Source organism: Cimex lectularius, unplaced genomic scaffold, assembly GCF_000648675.2.
Source record: "Cimex lectularius strain Harlan isolate CLEC.00 unplaced genomic scaffold, Clec_2.1 scaffold144, whole genome shotgun sequence".
NCBI lineage: Eukaryota > Metazoa > Arthropoda > Insecta > Hemiptera > Cimicidae > Cimex > Cimex lectularius.
Window position 1 is genome coordinate 717094 of NW_019392700.1, and position 19777 is coordinate 736870.

Sequence of the window (19777 nt, forward strand, 5' to 3'; positions counted from 1 at the left end):
GTCCAAGGAGAATAAGTGGGAATGGCACTCAACCTCTTATATCTGTCAGCAGAAATTCCCTTTTGTGATAAACCCATATTTTGTCCCATGAATTTGATAGGGATTAGAAGAGGAATCTCTTCTCTGTTTTTTTTTTAATTTAAATTTAATTATCAGTATTTGGTCATTTATTGGGGCCGTTTTCACTCACGGGTTTGTTGAAATAGTCAAACGCGTCAAGCGCCATCTTCAGTGAGGAACTACGAGCATAAGTTAACTGACTCGCAGAAACCAAGCATCAATTCAAGTTATCGGTGTTTTTCTTGTTCCGCCTGTCTTTTTTACATTTATTTCTCTCTTTTTAATGGTATTTATGTAAATTTCCAGTTCATCTTTTATTTTTCTGAGGGTGCGTTGAAGTATGCGTGAAACTCATTCTAACCGAGATCGTAAAATCGTTTACAAAATTATTTTTTAATTGAATCAAGCAGTTCGAGCAGATCAATTTTCTAGAAATTTACATAAAATATCGAATTTTTGGAAAAACTGTAAGATAAGTGTACTCAAGTTTTCAATAAATTTACCTCTTTTCACGCAATATACGAGATATCCAATTAGCCGTTGTAAGACAATTAAAAAAATCTTGGCCTTACCTACTTTTAATTGTATTTATGCCAGTGAATAGTTTGCTCTTTCATTAATACTTTTGGTACTAAAAACAGCATAAGCGAACATTGAAATTTTTTTAATAATAATTTCTTTAACTAGAAAACGTTAACTGCTTACTTAGTCAGCCTGAGATTGACTTTTTTGGAGTTTCTTATTATTTAAATGGGTAAATTTTTTACATTTTTTAAAGTTTAACACAAAGCATAAACTCATAAAATAGCTAGTATGACTTTCGAATGAACCTATCTGTTTTGGATGATCAGAACAAATAATTTCTGATATAAATTTAGCGTTTACACAGAAAAAAATTGTTCTGGGATTATTTTTGGAATAAGGGGTGCCCACAATAACATCAATATCCATATTTTAAGCCATAAATTAATAAAATCTGGTCTCCCAAGCCTATTCGTCCAAAATGTGATTGATTTAATGATTGGAACGAATATGTTTTTCTGCGTTAATGGGTCCCCAGCGTACTACTAAGGGTCTCCCCCAAGGGAGTATTCTAAGCCCGTTATTGTACTCAATCTATGCAACAGACCTGACTCAGTGGTATCAGACGGGATAAAAATTATCCAATATTCGGACGATGTCTGCTTATATACAGTAGAAAGCACCATATGAAAATGTAAGTTATCGTTGAATAAAATGAATAATCTATCAGAATGGATGTTCTGTAGATATCCGAGCAAAAGTCGTTTATTATGTCCTTTCTCGAAACAAACGCCAAATCAATTTTGCAAACGCTGCATATTTAGGAAACTTCCAATTCGTGGTTAAATATAGTGTCAAGTTTCTTCAAGTTTCAATCAAGTCATCAAGTCATCCAAGTCAATTTCCAATGTTCATTTGGATAGAAAACTATCGTGGGATCCTCATATAAAGCGTCCATAAACAAGTTGCAGAAAAATACTCTCTGTCTCAAAAAAAGTTCAAATCAGCATGTACTGGAAAAAAGAATATCCTCGCATTAGTTTTGACTTTTCTCCATTCTATCCCCTACATACACATGCTTTTATAAATGCTTCCATTTATCCAGTTAGAGTATAATGCATAAGCAAATAACACTAATACAGTATTTCTAATAGACAACTCACCACTTAGGACAGAAGCCATGGTAAATGAAAGCAATATGGCTGAAAACTATTTAGATAATATTGAACGGAAGGTCAGGTTGAGCCTTTTTAGATTGGAAAAACAAATTCAAAGAACAGCAAACTCCACTCTTCTAAACTCCATCACCGTATTTTCAAAATGAAAACTAACCATGGCCTGTGAGGAAGCTATATGTAGCTATATATAGGATGGGAATAAACACATCCCAAACTGGGCAACATGCTACAGCTCATTAAATCCCAGCTTTGTAAAACTAGAATGCCCGGAATATGAAAACCAGAGGAAAAAATTGTTGTCAACAAAAAATACCCAAAGCATATCTTCCACGAAGATTTCATACTGCGTACTATAATTGTCAAGTGGAAATTTACAAGGTTGCACAGGCGGCTGCCTTGGGTTGACCGTAATTAAAACCATGGGAACCTATGTTAACGCGTAAGGTCGGAAATTGTCTCGATTGTTGTTTTCCATGTAAGCAAGATGATAACAATTGGTGAGAAGAAGGCAAAACACGAAGTTTTTAGCGAAAGCTTTATCGCCGGTCAAGAACAATGTTGCATGGGCTTCACCGGACCTTGATCCTTTAGTTTGTATGTTGCTTTCTTTAATTATTTTCTTCCGGGGTTTTATCTTTTAATATAAATTCCAATTGCGAGCCTCGAACATCAATAAGTCTGTTTTTAACAGGCCAATTTATGTTTGCGCCTATAAACACATCCGGCTGAGTCATGTACTGAATAGTTTTCTTATGTTCCAAGGAGCTCGTAATTTTCTTAATGACGTACTTACGACTGACTCTGGTGAAGGTTCTGGTTCAATCTTCTCGCAAAGTGTCATTAAAAATTTCACAGGCAAATTTTGCAAGAAAACAATCTGTTCGTACTTGCTGTGTATTATGGGCCATTAAAGTCTCTCCATCATTTTGGTGGTTGTTATAAATAAAATCCATAGCTAATTTATTAACAATAACGGCCATTGTGAAAAAAAAACATTTAAGTTTCCCTGATGTTAGTTTTCAGATGTTTCTATATGTTTGATTATGTGAATTTCATTAATTTTTCGTGCTTGCTCTCTCTTAACAAGTCTGACATGGTCTATGATGCTTCGTAGCAGAATGTTCCTTTGTCCCGTCAAATTTTCTCCCTAAGCCTCGAAAACCTAGGAAATAACATTTTTTATTATTCTACGTAAGCGTAAGATTTCATTTTGTTCTTGACCTTTTTCCGTCCTGAGCTTAGAGCAGTAGCTCAACTTGCTAGGGTAGTAGACCACTTTACCGAAGGTTTTAATATCAAAAGCCACGCGATGCTTGTTCTCCTTGATATGGAAAAAACCCATACTCCTTCGACATCATATAGCGTGAAAGAATTTTTTACAGAACGATTATAATTTTCCAAAGTATGTAATCATGATCGTGCATTCTTATCTGCAATTGAGATTTTTCGTGTCGCCCTTCGTAACTCCCTGTCTTCACATTTCTCTAATAAAGTCGGCGTCCCTCAAGGATCAATTCTGGGTTCAACACTTTTTTAAATGCTCTTACCAAAGCTAAAAGCAACCAACTGGATATGATACGCCGATGATATTGCGCTTTACAGTTCCTCCTGGAGGATTTGTGCGATTGTCAGAAATAATAAGGAGCTCGAAAGAGTAAAGCGTTTTTGCACTAGATAGAAACTAAAAATAATTACTTCCAAAACAGAAGTAAGGCCCTTGCTCTCCCATAATATTATAATGAGGGAAAATCCATTAACTGGACAAAGATGATAACCTACCTAGGATGTAACACTCGATTCAAAATTAATTTTTGGCGTTTATTTATTTCTTGTGGGCAAAGGCAAAACGGAAATACGATTACTTTTCCTTTGCTCAAGAGTCTGGTATCCAACAAATTATTAAAATTTAAAACCGTAGTTAAGCCGATGTTGCTATATGACCAACATGGAATTTTACTAGACAAACAAACATTAATAAGATACAAGTAATTGAAAATAAATATTAACCGCCGACCACCGCTTCTGCCAGAAATTTACGGCTGATCGATGTGCATGAAAATACAAACATGGAATGGATAAAAGAGAAAATACATAACCGGTCAAAGAATTTTTTAGGCATATGGGGGCCTCCACAAATCCGATTTGCAGGTCCTATGCGTCTTAGCCCATTTCAGCTAAATGAAAACACATGCAAATTAAGCATTATGTGCTCGAGCTTTAATCTAAGTTAGAAATTAAACTTGCCTTTCATAACAATATTTATTTATTTAATTATTTACTATGGTATATGTATCTTTTCTATTATGTACACTCTTGTATGTTAAATAGCTTTTCTGTACATATTTAAATGATATTGTAGTAGGAAGTGTACGCCAATTTTCCTACGCTCGATTGTTATATGTATTATACAGAAATTATGTTAATAAACATTCATTCATTTTGTTCTTGGACGATTTCGATTAAAGGATAAGATAGTATTGACACATGATTTCATTTGATCATTTAACTAATGAGCCTCCATTTTAGAAAATTGGTTTCGTTTCCAGAACGTTATCGTTAAATTATTTATGTGCACAATGGCCTCGTTATACTTGCAGATCACACGTTGAAACATCTCTTTGATCCGCAGCATCAGCTGCTTGAACAACTCTTTTATCACTTTAAACTCAATACAGCCTTTATTCTACACTCTACCCTGGTGATATTCAGAATGATAAACCTGTAAAAGTATAAATATGGCTTTTTTTTCCTGATAATTTCGCTTGCATGAATTCATAAAACGCTCACTATTCATAAAGATTGTAACTTTAAATATTAGACGTTGTGAAACAATTCTTGATTTTTTGGACTACTTTTGTTTGATATTTTATTTTTATTGCATCTAAGCTATATCTAAGTTCTCAAAAACACGATTTTGTTTTGATAATAACACTTTTTACTTAGTTTTGGTTATTTATTTTAGTTATCACTAGCTGTTTTACTGACTAAAACTTTTAACTAATTAAATAAATATTTAGAAAATATTAATTGAAGTTTTGGAAATTAAAGCCACACTAGGGAGGGGAAATGTTTTAGCGATTGAGAAAGCAACATTAGCACTGGATTAAGACTATATGTGAAAAAATTTGCCCAGTTTACCTTCGAATAGGCTTCTAATGAGTAGGATTTCAATCTTAATAAAAACATATTTTTAAAAAAACCTCTCACGACCTTCCCCGTGGAGATCCACAAATTGGAAATATTTCCTGAAGGATATTTATTCCAGATTGCCATTTATGAGGGAATCTTTTAGCTTTTAAAATTGTTTATTAAATTTTAATTAAGATAAAACCCGGATTTTCATATCTCGGTCGTTTATATTGTCGCTAGATAATGTGTCAATTTTATAGTGCTTTATCAAAGTGGGAAACCACAAATTAAATTTGTTTCATCTATAAACCATTATAAATTGAAATTAGTTATTGAATGATTGTTTAAGGGTTTATAAGAATACCAAAAGTTGCAGGACTGCAGGATAAACGGATTTATTTTGCCAGTTACTGGCTTAATTTTTCTATACGTTTTTTATGCAAATATGCTTGGGGGCAATGTGATAATGTCCTGATCACGTTTTCTCTGTAGCGAGTGAATGAAACATGTGAAATATCCGCATGCTGCATGCGGTCCGCCAGGCCATCCACACCTTAAATACAGACTGGCCAGTACGAGCCGGACGTCGGAACGGGTTTTTATAGAATCCCACTTGTTTACAAGGTTTTCTGCAAGCAGGACCGATGACGAAGCAGATGGTAATTTCCACTGGCCGGTCCTCGTTCAAAGCTCTACTTTTTTCTGCCGGGGTCAGTACTCAGGAGGAGTCCGGTTTTGTCGCGGTAGGGAATCCCACTGTTGAGATTAGTGATGAAGAACCGGAAAGGCCTTAATAAGCTTTACGACGTGCAATTCGATTTTAAAACATTTCAAATATTAAATTATTTCGTGCTATAAACATCATTAACATTGAATTAACAAAACAAATTTATATAACAGTGAGACGAGGACAAGTGCCACACAACAGGCGAATAACAAACAGACAATTTACATGTTAATCTCTAACTAATTAAAGAACATATATATGCACATAAACTTCTACCGACAAACGCAATAATTCAAACCTGTATTATTTATTATTTATACAAAAATTGCTGTTATTATTATTATACCAAATAATAACAGTATACAGGGTGATTCACTACTCGTACGATAAAGTTCGTCAGGTGCTTCTACTACTCGCATGTAGCAAAAAAAAGTACGGTCCTATCTCAACCCTGTCGCAGATATTCAATTTTTTTTTCAAATATCTACGGTTTTCGTCATAAATCTACTTGTAGCTCTTGAATTATTCATTTTTTGGGTAATCCAAAAAAAAATTGAAAAGAGCGTTAAATTTCCTATAAGAAGGCACTCTTCTAGAACTTCCAATTTTTTTTTAAGCTAAATATTTTAAAAACTGCTAAATTTAAATTTTGTAAAAAAACTAAATTTGCAACCTCGTTGGAAAAATTCTGTGTTCGGGGGATGAACATACATTTTTTCGATTTTCCTAATATTTTAGCTAATCTATAATAGCTGTTTTGGTCTTTCTTAGACTTTTCGTCATCTTCAGCGGTGGGTTTCTGTTATTCTCGTTATATATAAAAGGAATCAGACTAAACTGAAATTAACACTGAACATGGCGAAAAGACGAAAAGCGTATCATAGAAAAAATAGCGAGGATAGGAAACGACCAATCGACGTAATTTATTGGTCAAGTTTGAGCTTCGCTAAAACATTTTTCAAATATGTGATGGTGGTATTTATTGAACGACACAACCTCTTTGTTTTACTTTTTATTTTCTAAACGTATATCGAGACCACTGCCGGTACCCCTTTTCAAGGCTAACAACAAAGCTGTGGTCCTGAAATACGCGTAGGAAATAAAACAAAGAGGTTGTGAAGTTCAGTAAATACCCAATCACATAATGAATTCGACAACAGCCAAAATAGAAGGAGAAGGAGTTTCATCTTTCAAAAGGTTTAAATTTTACACATAAAAAATACAAACGTATATTTCAAATGTTTATATCTTTTTTCTCTCCAGTTTTATGTCACAATAATTAATTTGCTTGCACGGTAATAACGCGATCTGTCAAAGTATTTAGGATTTGGGAAGTGACGCCCTGAAGATATACTAAGAGCCAATTTTGTCTCGTGCTGCCCTCGTGTTGTCCGAGGAAATTAATAAAATAACAAATGTAAATAAATCACGCCGAATCCGACGGCAAATCCTCTGTATGATAAAAGGGTTTAGAGCAATATCTCTTGAAGCATCAAGCATCATACCAGGGATGATACCAATAGAAGTTCTTTTAAATAAGCTGGTAGAAGATCAGGACGTATGGAAAGGAATATGCTTAAAGACCAGAGTGCACGAAAAATTTGCCAAATTCACCATCCCCAATGATAACATTCTAAATGCTGGATCTATTTCAACAGCCAAAAGAGAGCTTTATAAAATATATATATAGTATTTTTACTATCGGAAGACGAATAGATGATCGAGTGGGATGCGCATTCGTTGGATCCTTCAAACTGAGGAGTATCATTGCCCAAGTAAGTAACAAATACAAACATGTGTACCAATAACCAAGTAGAAATGCTTACTGTAAATAGGAGTCTAAAATGGCTCCAGTCAGTAAAACGGGAGGTAAACCCGTACATAGCTATTAGGACTGACAGCAAATCAGCATAGGATCAAATAAGGAATTGTAAAAATTATTATCCATTGATGGACACAACAATCTGCTGGAAAATGTAGAATTGGAAAATACTAGGGCAAAGCCCATGGCGGAACCGTGGGAAACATAGAGGCAGACATAGCTAAGACGGCTGCGATGGATTAAACATTGGTGGATGGCTTTCACAGGAAACCATCGAAGGTAGGACTTAAAACATGGGATGTGGGAGCATCAAATGGATCTTAAAAAAAAAAGAAAAAAAAATTGGCCATACAGGGTCAGATCCGTATACTTCTATGGAGTACTACGGTATATTCCGTCATCGGCCTTCTCACACTACACATTCGCGCTAATAAATACATTCACTCTCAATACACTCAAAACATAAAAATAAGACAAGATATCTATCAAGTACTACAGTAAAAGAATTATGTTTCCTACAAAAATCTGGCCCTAATACTTGCTGACATGCTTAAGGACAATTATTATATGAGGTGCCTATACGCTTTCTATATGGAGCTAAAGAATGACACACTTCAATTAAGTGGAGCACATCGAGTAACCTTTCTCTGCATACAATAAACGAGCTTTGACCCAATATTAAATGTCTGTGTGAGAACCTAGTATGGCTTATTCTTACTCGGTGAGTATGATTATTTTTCTTCGAATTAGATCTTCCGAGAGCCACGTATCGACCTAGCACTTGATACATGAGAGCTTCTCTGCCAATCCGGCCCACTGACGCTGCCATTTCTTATTAATTACGTCCTTCGTTGGCCAAAGCTTCTGCCCGGGTGAGATCTACTCTAATAAATTTATTGTTTAATCAGAGAAAACAATTTAAAAAAACAACTGACTCGACAAGTAGGATGAAATCGAAATGATTTTCTTTATTTTTAATCTAAACAGTGTAAAAAGATTAGTAACATTCTATAAAGGTAAACAACAAGTTACGTTATTTGTGTTTATGTTTTAAGTCAACTATTAATCTTTATACCTAGTTATTATGGAAAATAAACAAATAAATACAAGTGTCAGGTTTTTCATTGAGTGACTTTATAAATAGCAATCCAGTTATTTGTATTAATTTACGTATGCCCTTTCCGTCTGCTGTGTTTGAGCTAAAAGATTACGGAATTTAGAACTCTTGAGTGTAACAAAGTTTAGTTTAATTATTATTTTTATCTTAAATTTGATTTATGTAGTTTTTCATTGCAGTAGATTAAATTTGCAATTTCGATCAGATTTAACTCAAAATATTAGGTATTCATTAGGTATTTCTTCTACAGGATGCCACAACATATAACTTTTTCTTATATTCTTAGGCATCCTAAGTATTTTTGGTGGTTTGTAAATATAAGATTTTTCAATTTTTGCTTAATTATTCTATAGAATTCATAGGAATAAAAGCAAAGCAATATAAATTTTTTATATTTAATTCTTAGGCATCCTAGATATTTTTGTGGCTTTTTAAATACTACATTTGTGCTTAATTGTTCTATAGATTTCATAGGAATAAAAGCAAAGCAAAATAACTTTTTCATATATTATTCTTAGACATCCTAGATATTTTTGTGGCCTTGTAAATACTAGATTTTTGAATTTTCGATTAATTATTCTATAGAATTCATCGGAATAAAAATAATCCAATAAACTTTTTCATATTTTATTCTTAGCCATCCTAGATATTTTTTGTGGTTTTTTAAATACTAGATTTTTGAATTTTTCTTAATTATTCTAACACTTCATAGGAATAAAAACAATTCAACATAACTTTTCATATTTAATTCTTAGGCATCCTAGATATTTTTTGTGGTTTTTTAAATACTAGATTTTTGATCTTTCTTAATTATTCTATAGAATTCATAGGAATAAAAGCAAAGCAAAATAACTTTTGCATATATAATTCTTAGACATCCTAGAATTTAGAACTCTTGAGTGTAACAAAGTTTAGTTTAATTATTATTTTTATCTTAAATTTGATTTATGTAGTTTTTCATTGCAGTAGATTAAATTTGCAATTTCGATCAGATTTAACTCAAAATATTAGGTATTCTTTAGGTATTTCTTCTACAGGATGCCATAACATCTTTTTCTTATGTTTTTAGGCATCCTAAGTATTTTTTGTGGTTTGTAAATATAAGATTTTTGAATTTTTGCTTAATTATTCTATAGAATTCATAGGAATAAAAGCAAAGCAATATAACTTTTTCATATTTTATTCTTAGCCATCCTAGATATTTGTTGTGGTTTTTTAAATACTAGATTTTTGAATTTTTCTTAATTATTCTAACACTTCATAGGAATAAAAACAATTCAACATAACGTTTCATATTTAATTCTTAGGCACCCTAGATATTTTTTGTGGTTTTTTAAATACTAGATTTTTGATTTTTCTTAATTATTCTATAGAATTCATAGGAATAAAAGCAAAGCAAAATAACTTTTGCATATATAATTCTTAGACATCCTAGATATGTTTTGTGGCTTTGTAAATACTAGATTTTTGAATTTCCGATTAATTATTCTGTAGAATTCATGGGTATAAAAACAATTCAATATTACTTTTTCACATACAATTCTTATGCATCCTAGATATTTATGGTGGTTTTGTAAATACTAGGTTTTTTAATTTTTGCTTAATTAGTCTATAAAATTCGGAAGAATTAGACTTATAGAATCAGAAGGTAATTCACTGTAAGCACTGTCAGACTTTGAATGCAAGTTACGTTAAACTTAAATAAATAATTTTTGAGTAATTTAGTAATTAGTACTGAAATTAGTATTTTATTTAAATTAATAATTACGACTAGTTTCGTTGGGCTTCTTCTTTTAGTCATTTTCATCGGAACAACACTTCAGATTCGTGAATTCTTTTATTAGATAGTGTCCAATGTTGTAACTCATTAATAAACAGATTACGAAATGGATAGTGTTGAACGAAATACTTACATAACTTTTAACATAGATTTTTCGTTGTGAAATTGATTTAATGCTGTAAAACTAGGATTCTATTCAGTTCAGCCACATTTCATTTATTTTGTCTTACTTTCGTGGCTCAAGTCTTTGTGTTCAAATTTCGTTTTCCTCCGCCTATTGAATGAGTCGTACAAAATAAAGATTTCGTGGGCGTAGTGCTAAATTAAAACTTCCTGGCATTTAGTTCATTTAATAATATGCTGTTGGAAATTGTACAATTGCTGTAATAGAGAAGAAAAAAAAATTCAAGTGGATTTGTAACGTCTTATCGCTGTGAAATCCAGACAGCTTGTTTTGATCGTATGTCCTTGGTCATTCGCTTCCTGCATATTCGTGTTTATAGAGAAAGGATAAAACAAGAAGAAGAAACCCCCAAATGAATATCATTGACAAATTGGCGTTTTGTACTTCATTTATTTCTCATTTTTCTTCTCAACCCTATTTGCATAAAAATTGGAAATAATACTTAATAATTAACAGAGAACTAATTAAATAATTCTATATTTATCCGAGTCAAACCACATTAGAATTGTTTACATAGTATAATAATAAAGCAGGTAGTTTATGTATTCAAATATGCAAGGAACGTGCTGAGGTGAGGGGGTAAAAAAATTAAAAGGTTAATTTGGCGCTTTAGTTTATTAGGTCGTCCGAAAAATAATGCAGGTATATGGTTGTAAAAAAATGATTTTAAATATTTTTTAATAATTAAATTACCCTCCATCATTTTCAATACACTTCTCCCAACGTGATGGCTACTTCTCTATACCCTCTGAATAGAATTTTGAGTCTTTATTATTAACAAATTCTGTAAACGCATTTTCTAACGACTTTTGAATAAATTTTTCATGTTGTAAAACGTCGCCTGTCTGAAAAAATGGTAGTGGTAGGCGAGAGGTCTGGAAAATAAGGAGGGCGAGGAAGAACCTCATGACCGAGATACAACAATTGTCGCGTTGTCACATGCGAGACGTGAGGTTGTCGCGTAACAAAACAAAATCGGCCTTTTCCGATTGAACAGAGATGGCTTGAATAACTGCAGTAAATCAGCCCAAATGAAGCCCACCAAAGAGCCACCATCACCTTTTTTTCGATGAGTTGGTGGCTTTGGAAAATGTGACGCTGCTTCTCCTTTGTAGAGCCACTGACCAGTACGTCTAATGTTATCGTAGAGAATCCACTTTTCATCATAAGTGACAATTCTATCCAGAAAAGGTTCGTTTCTGTTCTGGGTTAATGCATGAGGAACTCAACTTTCGAGCTTTTTCACCTTCCCAACAGCCTTAAGGTGATCAGCGACGGTCGATTTGCTGACTTAAAGATTCTCTGCAAGTTCTTGAACAGTTCTGGTGGAATTTTCGTCTACCAGAGCTCGCAGAACTTCATCATGTAAGGAAGAAATCCTTCCACGACCTTCTTTCTCTTCAAGGCTAAAGTCTCCCACTCGGGGAAACCAAACCATCCCTGAACGGTGCTCTCACTCACACTACCATCGGCCCAGACATCGTTAATGTTTCTGGCCGTTTGACCGCCGTTCCGACCGAAAAATGAAATTATGCGAAAGTCACGCGTTGGCATCTTAGTAAAGACTGAATTATTCCCACGTAACGAAATGCTACTGAGGTAAACGAACATTTTTGTTTGGAAAAGGATTAAAAAGTATTGACATTCTAACAAAAGAATAATCCATCAAACGTAAACAGTTTATTATATAAATAAATAAATAAGGGGTAATTGAAAAAAAAAAAAAACGAAAAACTGCCTTATTTTCCGGACAACTCAATAAATCGATAATAAGGTGGAAATAAATTATTTTAAAAGTATGTAAGGTTTTGGTTGAAATGAAAAATTTAATGTCACGAGCGGGATTCGAGCCGAAGGTCGTGGGTTCGAATCCCGCTCGTGACACTATTTTTTTTCATTTCAACCAAAACCTTACATAAAGAGATTAATTAATTGAAAGAAGTAATTTGGTTAATAGACCACTAAATATAATGGGTTTTTAAAAGATTTATTTTACACATTCTGACCTTAAACGTGCTTTGACCTGTCCAAGGTTTATAGTCAAAAATAAATACAAAAGACTTGACTATAAAACTCGAGATTTTGCCTCAATTAATCTTTTAAGGAATTAAAAAAAAAATGTTTTCGTGTGGCGAAAATATCATCGCCTTAGTTTGTAGCTATTAAAGAAGCTTTTTCACCAATTATATGTAGTTTTATATTCGATTTTCTTGCTAAAAGTTCAACAAAACAAAAAAGCAGTTTATTCTCATTTTGCTACATGTTAAAATTCTAGAGTTGTCTTCTGGAAACTTGTTTTGATATTTGTTCAATCTAACCCTGTCAGAGGTTTTTCAGTATTTACCTCCGTTCTTTTACTTTTTTAAATTTCACACATTTTTTATTATCTGGCATGTATTTTAAAAAACTATAGTCGTAATTGTGCACCTAACAATTGTGACTTTTATTAGACCTTGGCTAATAGATTATATTCAGGAATTTTGTATGAATATACATAAAGAAAAACAAGCGTGTATTTCAGGTTTTAATTTCTTTTTTTTTCGCACGAGTTTTGTGCCCTCTTTTTCTCAGATTAGCAAACTAAAAAGCTGTTTTTCCAAGTCGAGGTCACTATTATATAATTATGAACTAATTCACATCTAACATAGAAAAACTTAGATGTGGGATATAATCAAACAAAAAGCATTAACCAACTTCTAGTCCCTCGAATAACTTTAATAATATATTCAACTGAGAAAAAGATTATATAAATCAATTATTACATAATAATAAATTAAATATTATGACAGGTTTTACCCTAAGTTAGAATTCTTAGAGTAGTTGTAGTTCTTGTAGTAGTTCTGGTTACTTGTTATGTTCCAAATCAAGAAAAACTGTCAATTATAATGTTATGTCGAAACACTCAACAATAACACTTCAAACATTATAAGCTGTTATTTGTATATTCAAGAAATTCACGAATATAAAATTGTGGGGCGTCGGTGGCTTCAACGGTTTCGGCGTTGACACGGCGCTCATCAGTGTAAGGTAAAGGTCCCGGGTTCGAATCCAGCAGCCCGACATACTTACAAATGGGCTTTTTTTTCAAAAACACCGGCACCTTTAGGGTTTATATGACCTCTGCTGTTGCGAACCCTCGTAAAAAAATGTGCTTAGTAATGGTCATATGTTTAATATGGCGAACAACATTTTATTCCTTGCCTTACTTTAAACATAACAGCATAAACTATTGCCAACTATTGCCATAAGCCTAGTCTCGAGTTACAATATTGAAAAATTTTAATTCACAAAATTTATACTAAAGAACATCGACATGTATATTTTAGAAAATTATTTATATAATTAAATTATTTTAAAATAAAAATTTATTTTACTTATTATAAAACTGTAACGTAATGTAAAATGTATTTATACGAATAAAGTGAATTTACGAGTCAAATCCTCCGAGGGCCACCTATCGAAAATGCTGTTGATATGTTAGTGAACATCATCATGATTGTAGTTTAGAAGAATGGACGTTTTAGGAGGTTGGTAAAATAAACAGTTAACATATATTAAACAAGTGTTAGTACAAATTAACAGGTCAACTTTGATTAATTGTCCATGTATACTGTTTTTGGTAGCTTATTCATTGTTTCTAAAAGTACAGTAATTTAACCATTTTTAACTGATTTTAACTGCAAATTGTACTAATGCAACAACAAATTGTACTATTATAGAACATCTTGATTTAAATTTACTATATCTACGTATACATCTATAATCAGGGTGTCCTTTTTAGATGGCCCGGCTGAATTTCTCTTCAACCAATGCGGCTATAAAAAAAAAGAGTTTAATATTTTTTAGTCTTGTTTCACATTTTTAACTTTTTTTTGTAGAAAAATTATACAAGGCCAAGTTCAACTTCAAAATTCAAATACGATCCTACACATACTGAGACATCATTTTAAAGGATTTTTTGCACTGAAAACAATGGTGCAATCAGATTTTAAATTAATCAACAAATGACAATGTTATGGAAATAGTTTAAAAAACTCATTTCGTTGTTAAGTCTATAATCTGCTTCTTCACTAAAGTAAACATTTATTTAATACATTCTGTCATTGTTTATCAAACTCGTATTATGAGTGCAAATCTTAAATCCTGGAAGTAAATAAATTTTACTATAGTACCTATTCGTTTCATTCAGTATTCTATTCAAAATGAACCGAAGAGCACATTTTTCCGATCTAAAGCGAGTTGATATGTACGACTGCTTTATGCTTTGCTATTGGTGCATCGTGCAGTCGAGTTGTACTCCTAGAAATTTCCTGATTACCCCAGAATAAACCACAAACTTTACTGTATGTGTGTTTTTACCAACTGTATTAGTTGATGTTCCTCTGCAACAACGACAAAGAATGATCCTCCATCTTGATGGATGCACCGTACACAATTCTTTGCAGATGAGACGTTATTTGGATCGTCACTTCCGGGATAGGTGGATAGGACCTCATGGCCCGATTTAACTCCACTTGACTATTTTCTGCGGGGCCAATTAAAAAACAGTGTCTACACCAATCATAACCCACCAACCTGAAGAACAGCGGCAAAGGATAGAAAATGCTTGTCAATCCATCTCCCCCGACTCTATCGCTCTGAGCATCGGAGAAGAGTGGTTAAAAAAAGCAAAACAAAACAGCAAAAGCATCAGTACGCACGGCACTCAGTTCGAACATGATTTGTGATTAATAAATAGCAAACCAAATGACTGGTGAATAATTCGATTGCACCATTGTTTTCGGTGTAAAAATCTTTTAAAATGATGTGTCAGGATGTATAGGGTCTTATTTGAAATTCTGAAGTTGAACTGGGCCTGAGATACCTTTTATAATTTTCCTCCAAAAAAAAGGTAAAAATTTGAAACGACTAAAAATATTAAACACGTATTTTTTGTTTTTTTGATAGCGTCATTGGTTCAAGAGAAATTCAGCCGAACCATCTAAAAAGAACATAATAAAAGAAACATAAAAGAACATGATAAGACCAATCGATAAAATTAAAATTTAGAAAGATTTAATTTTAATGGTTTTTCCAAAATGTAACATTCTCACTTCTTTACAATTAATTCAAGCGTTATATAATTACAACTATACTTATCATACTGGGATGGAAAGTATCACATAAAACGCCTGTGAGTGGCCTGATTTTTTTTCCTTTTTGATTACGATAATTGCATTGTTGTATTGTTAATGATGTATATAATACATACAATGTTGAAAATAGCTTATTGTAAATAAAAAAATAATCGTAAAAATGATATTTTACCGAAAACATTAAGAATTTTATCGATTTATTTGAATTTTTGATATGCAGTACGTTGCTATTAATAGACCATAATTGCAATGTGATTTTGAATAATTGAATTTAAAAAATGCAGTTTTATTATTTTGGTTACTTTTTAGCACAATGACTAGTTTTAGCGGAATTCCGAGGTTTACCCACGTTGACAAGAGAGCGCCTATTCTCTTTACTAAATAAACCCGAGTGCTTAAAATTAGTAAAGTTTGCGATGGAAGCCTGGAACTACAGGAAAGAACTAGTTTTTTATTTCAATTATTACATGTTTAATGTGTATATAAGAGACACCCTGGTTATTTATACAGGGTGTCCCAGTTCCTTCTGACGAAACTCAGGGAATCGATTCTACTCTTCGTTTGGAGCAAAAAATGCCCAGGAGAAAATTTTCGAAAAGTTCTCTATTTTGAAGATATTCGTCAATTTAGGTTTTTCAGCTTTTCGCTACCTTACCACGTAAAAACGCTTACAGCTTCCAAAATGTTGAGACTTCAACAAATCCAATTACACCATTTGAAAGAACGCTAAATTTGCTGTAAAATACTTCTAATTGCAATAATCTGAATGACATAAAATGTTAGCCAATATCAGTTGGAACATGTCAAAATTACAAAATTTAAAATAAATAAATAATAAATTTTATTTTACAAAGCGAGTTCTAATTGATTTATTTCTACCCCCCCCATTCAAATTTTCTTAGCTCACGTTTTCGAACATTCAATTGTTATTTTTCAACTCTACTAGAACGTTATTTAAAAACCTGAATACATCAACGTAAAGCATATTAGATGAAGAGGGATTTGTGAAATTCGACAAGTTGTAGGTTTTTTTTGTAACGTCAGTAGAACGTGCAATCATGACCAAAATTTTAAATTTTGTAATTTTGGCATGTTCCAACTGATATTGGCTAACATTTTATGTCATTCAGATTATTGCAAATAGAAGTATCTTACAACAAATTTAGCGTTCTTTCAAATGGTGTAATTGGATTTGTTGTAGTCTCAACATTTTGCAAGTTGTAAGCGTTTTTATGTGGTAAGGTAGTGAAAAGTTGAAAAAAACTAAATTGACGAATATCTTTAAAATAGAGAACTTTCCGAAAATTTTCTCCTGGGCATTTTTTGCTCCAAACGAAGAATAGAATCGATTCCCTGAGTTTTGTCAGAAGGAACTGGGACACCCCGTATGTGCTCAAGTGTATGTATTACTTATTGTATACATAGATATGTTATTTTAGTTTCCTTATTTATATAGTTTGTTTTTCTCTTTTTTTATTCCTTGAGAAGACATTTTTAGTCCGGTTTTGTTTGTTTATTCAAAATTTATAGTCCGATGCTTTTTAGTTATGTGCAATTTGTTTTCTCTTTTGTTTATCTAATAAAGTACTTGTTTCATTCATTTTGGCACGACAAAGAAAATGTTTTTCTGAAACCTACATCACACCAGACCGCATCTCACGATTTCTGAATAATTATCGATTAACGGTCACTAATCACCACACATTTGTATATAGAACAAAAATTTATTGTTTTAATAAACTTAAAAGTTAATTTAAATAAAAATTAAACTTACGGTTGTTGCAAAGTTAATGAAATTTTCTGACCATTTGGGTTATTACTTATCATTTCTTATGAACTGTTAGAGTTGGGATTTTGCTAGTCTGAGGAATCCATCAAATAGAATTTTCCCACCATTATTTTATAAAAAGTTCGACGAAGTTAAATCTTAAGTTCTTTCTTAAGGCGGACCCGATTATAAAATGGCCAGGCGTTAGATAATCAAGTCTTCCGGGTTGGCCGACATTGACCAAAGCTGCCTGTAATTCACGACTGCTTCTGTGCGTGGGCAATTTTTCGTAATGAATTTTTTCTGCGCTCTTGACGTGTCTTTCGCGCTTTTACTATAGCGTCCAAAAGCCGCCAAATTCTGGTGCATAAAATTAATTAAAATGCCCCTGAATTCCTTAGGTAGTGGTGTTGTGTGAAATAACTTATTCGGTGGCCTCGGTTTCTTGCCGTACAACTCCTTAAGCCGTTTTCCCGCCTTTATGAAATTAATACCACAATCTGCAGAGTAAGATAAAGATGACACATTTGTTAATTATTTGCAAAATCCTGCGATCTCAAATGGAAGGTGGAATAGCTAGATCGTTCTTCTGCAAAAGTATTACCTTGTCTTGACCAGTTTACCCACTAACCTCGGCCTATGTTCTCAATATTTTTTTTCACATAATAAATTTAATTGACAGCCGGTTTATATACGTTTTCGGAACGTTTAATTATCAAAGCTAATTATATAAATTGACAATTTTGTCCTTGATACTGATTCAAAATAAGGCTTTGTGCAAAAGTGTGGAGTAATTTTGATCACGTTTCGGAACGGCTTAAAATTCTCTATTTCCTTAGATTTGCCAACTCGTAATTTGTCTTTTAAGAAAACTATTCAGATTTTACTATTTTTTCTAATTATTCCGGCTAAATCTGAAAGTTAATTTTATTCATGTTAATGCTGACTTTTTTTTGTTATGAGTGTAATATGGTAAAAATTTGCAAATCACAAAAAACTTTAATTAGAACTAAACTAATAAATGCTAACGTGCACGAACTTCCAACCGATCAAGTTTTCATTGATATTTAAATATATATTGCTTATATAATATGCACATTTGCATATTTGCAAGTTAAACATTACAAATAGAGCTTACTCAATCTTGAAAGAACTATATTAAGGTTTGACAGTTGTTTTTTTTTTAATTTTTTGCTTTTATAAATAGAAAATATTTTAATAAAAAAATAAGTAGTCTTTCCAGCAATCTCTGATGCTGCGTAATGCATTAAAGCTACGTTACTCAGCAGCCTTCTGCTTTTCTGTCGGTTCAAGTAAACTATCAACAGTAAAAATAAATAATAAAATTTCAATTGTTTGGCAATAATTAAAAAATTAAAATTATGAGAAATTATTATATTCTTAGAGTACAAGTTCGAATTGAATTGTTTTGCATATTAAACTTGTCGAATATTTAAAAAAACATTTAAAATATCTTCACAGAGAATGGTCTCATTAAAAAATATGTTTGGATTTGGCAGTTTATCACCATAGCTTTAATAATTGCGCATCGCAGGCCTAGAACGTGACCCAGAAAGACGATATCTTAAATTCCATCTGTATAAACAACTTTGATCAGTTTTCCATTTCTATTTGGCGACACAGCTGTAGCTATATTTGAAGAACTTGAAAATATATTACGTTACGTTTACGTTTCATTTCGTGACATTGGAATGATTTGGATAAATATAAAGAGAGTACAAAAGCTGTAATATCTTCTTCCAACTCGATCGTTCGAACATCTGGATGTTCATACTGTGAAAAATATATTTTTTTTCATTTAATTATTTTCGAGTCAGGCCAAATAAGTTTCATGGTGATTTTGATCAGAATAATTTCGGCCTTAACGTTATTGTAAATAAATTAGGGCTGTCAAGGGTAATCTATTGGTCACTTTTCAGTTTATTCTTTGTCTGACGAGCAAGTGAATCATTGCAGACATCCTAAATCCCACCATCAGCTATCTTCTCAAAGGAAATCGTGTAAAGGGCTGAAAAGCGCTTTGAGAAAAACCTAATTTTGGAATTTTGCTACAACCATGCCGGCTTTACGTATAATATAATAGTATATGGCAAAGGCCAACACTATTACCGAATATGACCCTTAGGATGGTTTCTACTCAATATAATTACCAGATGTGTCATTTCCTGTTAGAAAAATCTCTATGATTAGATTTATTTAGATTATGATCTATGATTAGATTTATTAAGCAAACCCCATTTGGCAACGAACTGAATCAGGCAAACATCTATGAAAATTAATCAGAATTTTAGATAATCAAAAACAAAATATGCAAAAGTTATCCAAGAACTCGAT

The 19777-nt window shown here is 32.4% G+C and overlaps 1 protein-coding gene across 1 annotated transcript in view; it reads right to left on the reverse strand.

Annotated features, from left to right (window-relative positions):
- LOC106668456 (ABC transporter G family member 20-like) overlaps positions 1-19777 on the reverse strand; it is a 42813-nt gene that overhangs the window by 22460 nt on the left and 576 nt on the right. The gene's annotated exons all lie outside the window — the stretch shown is intronic.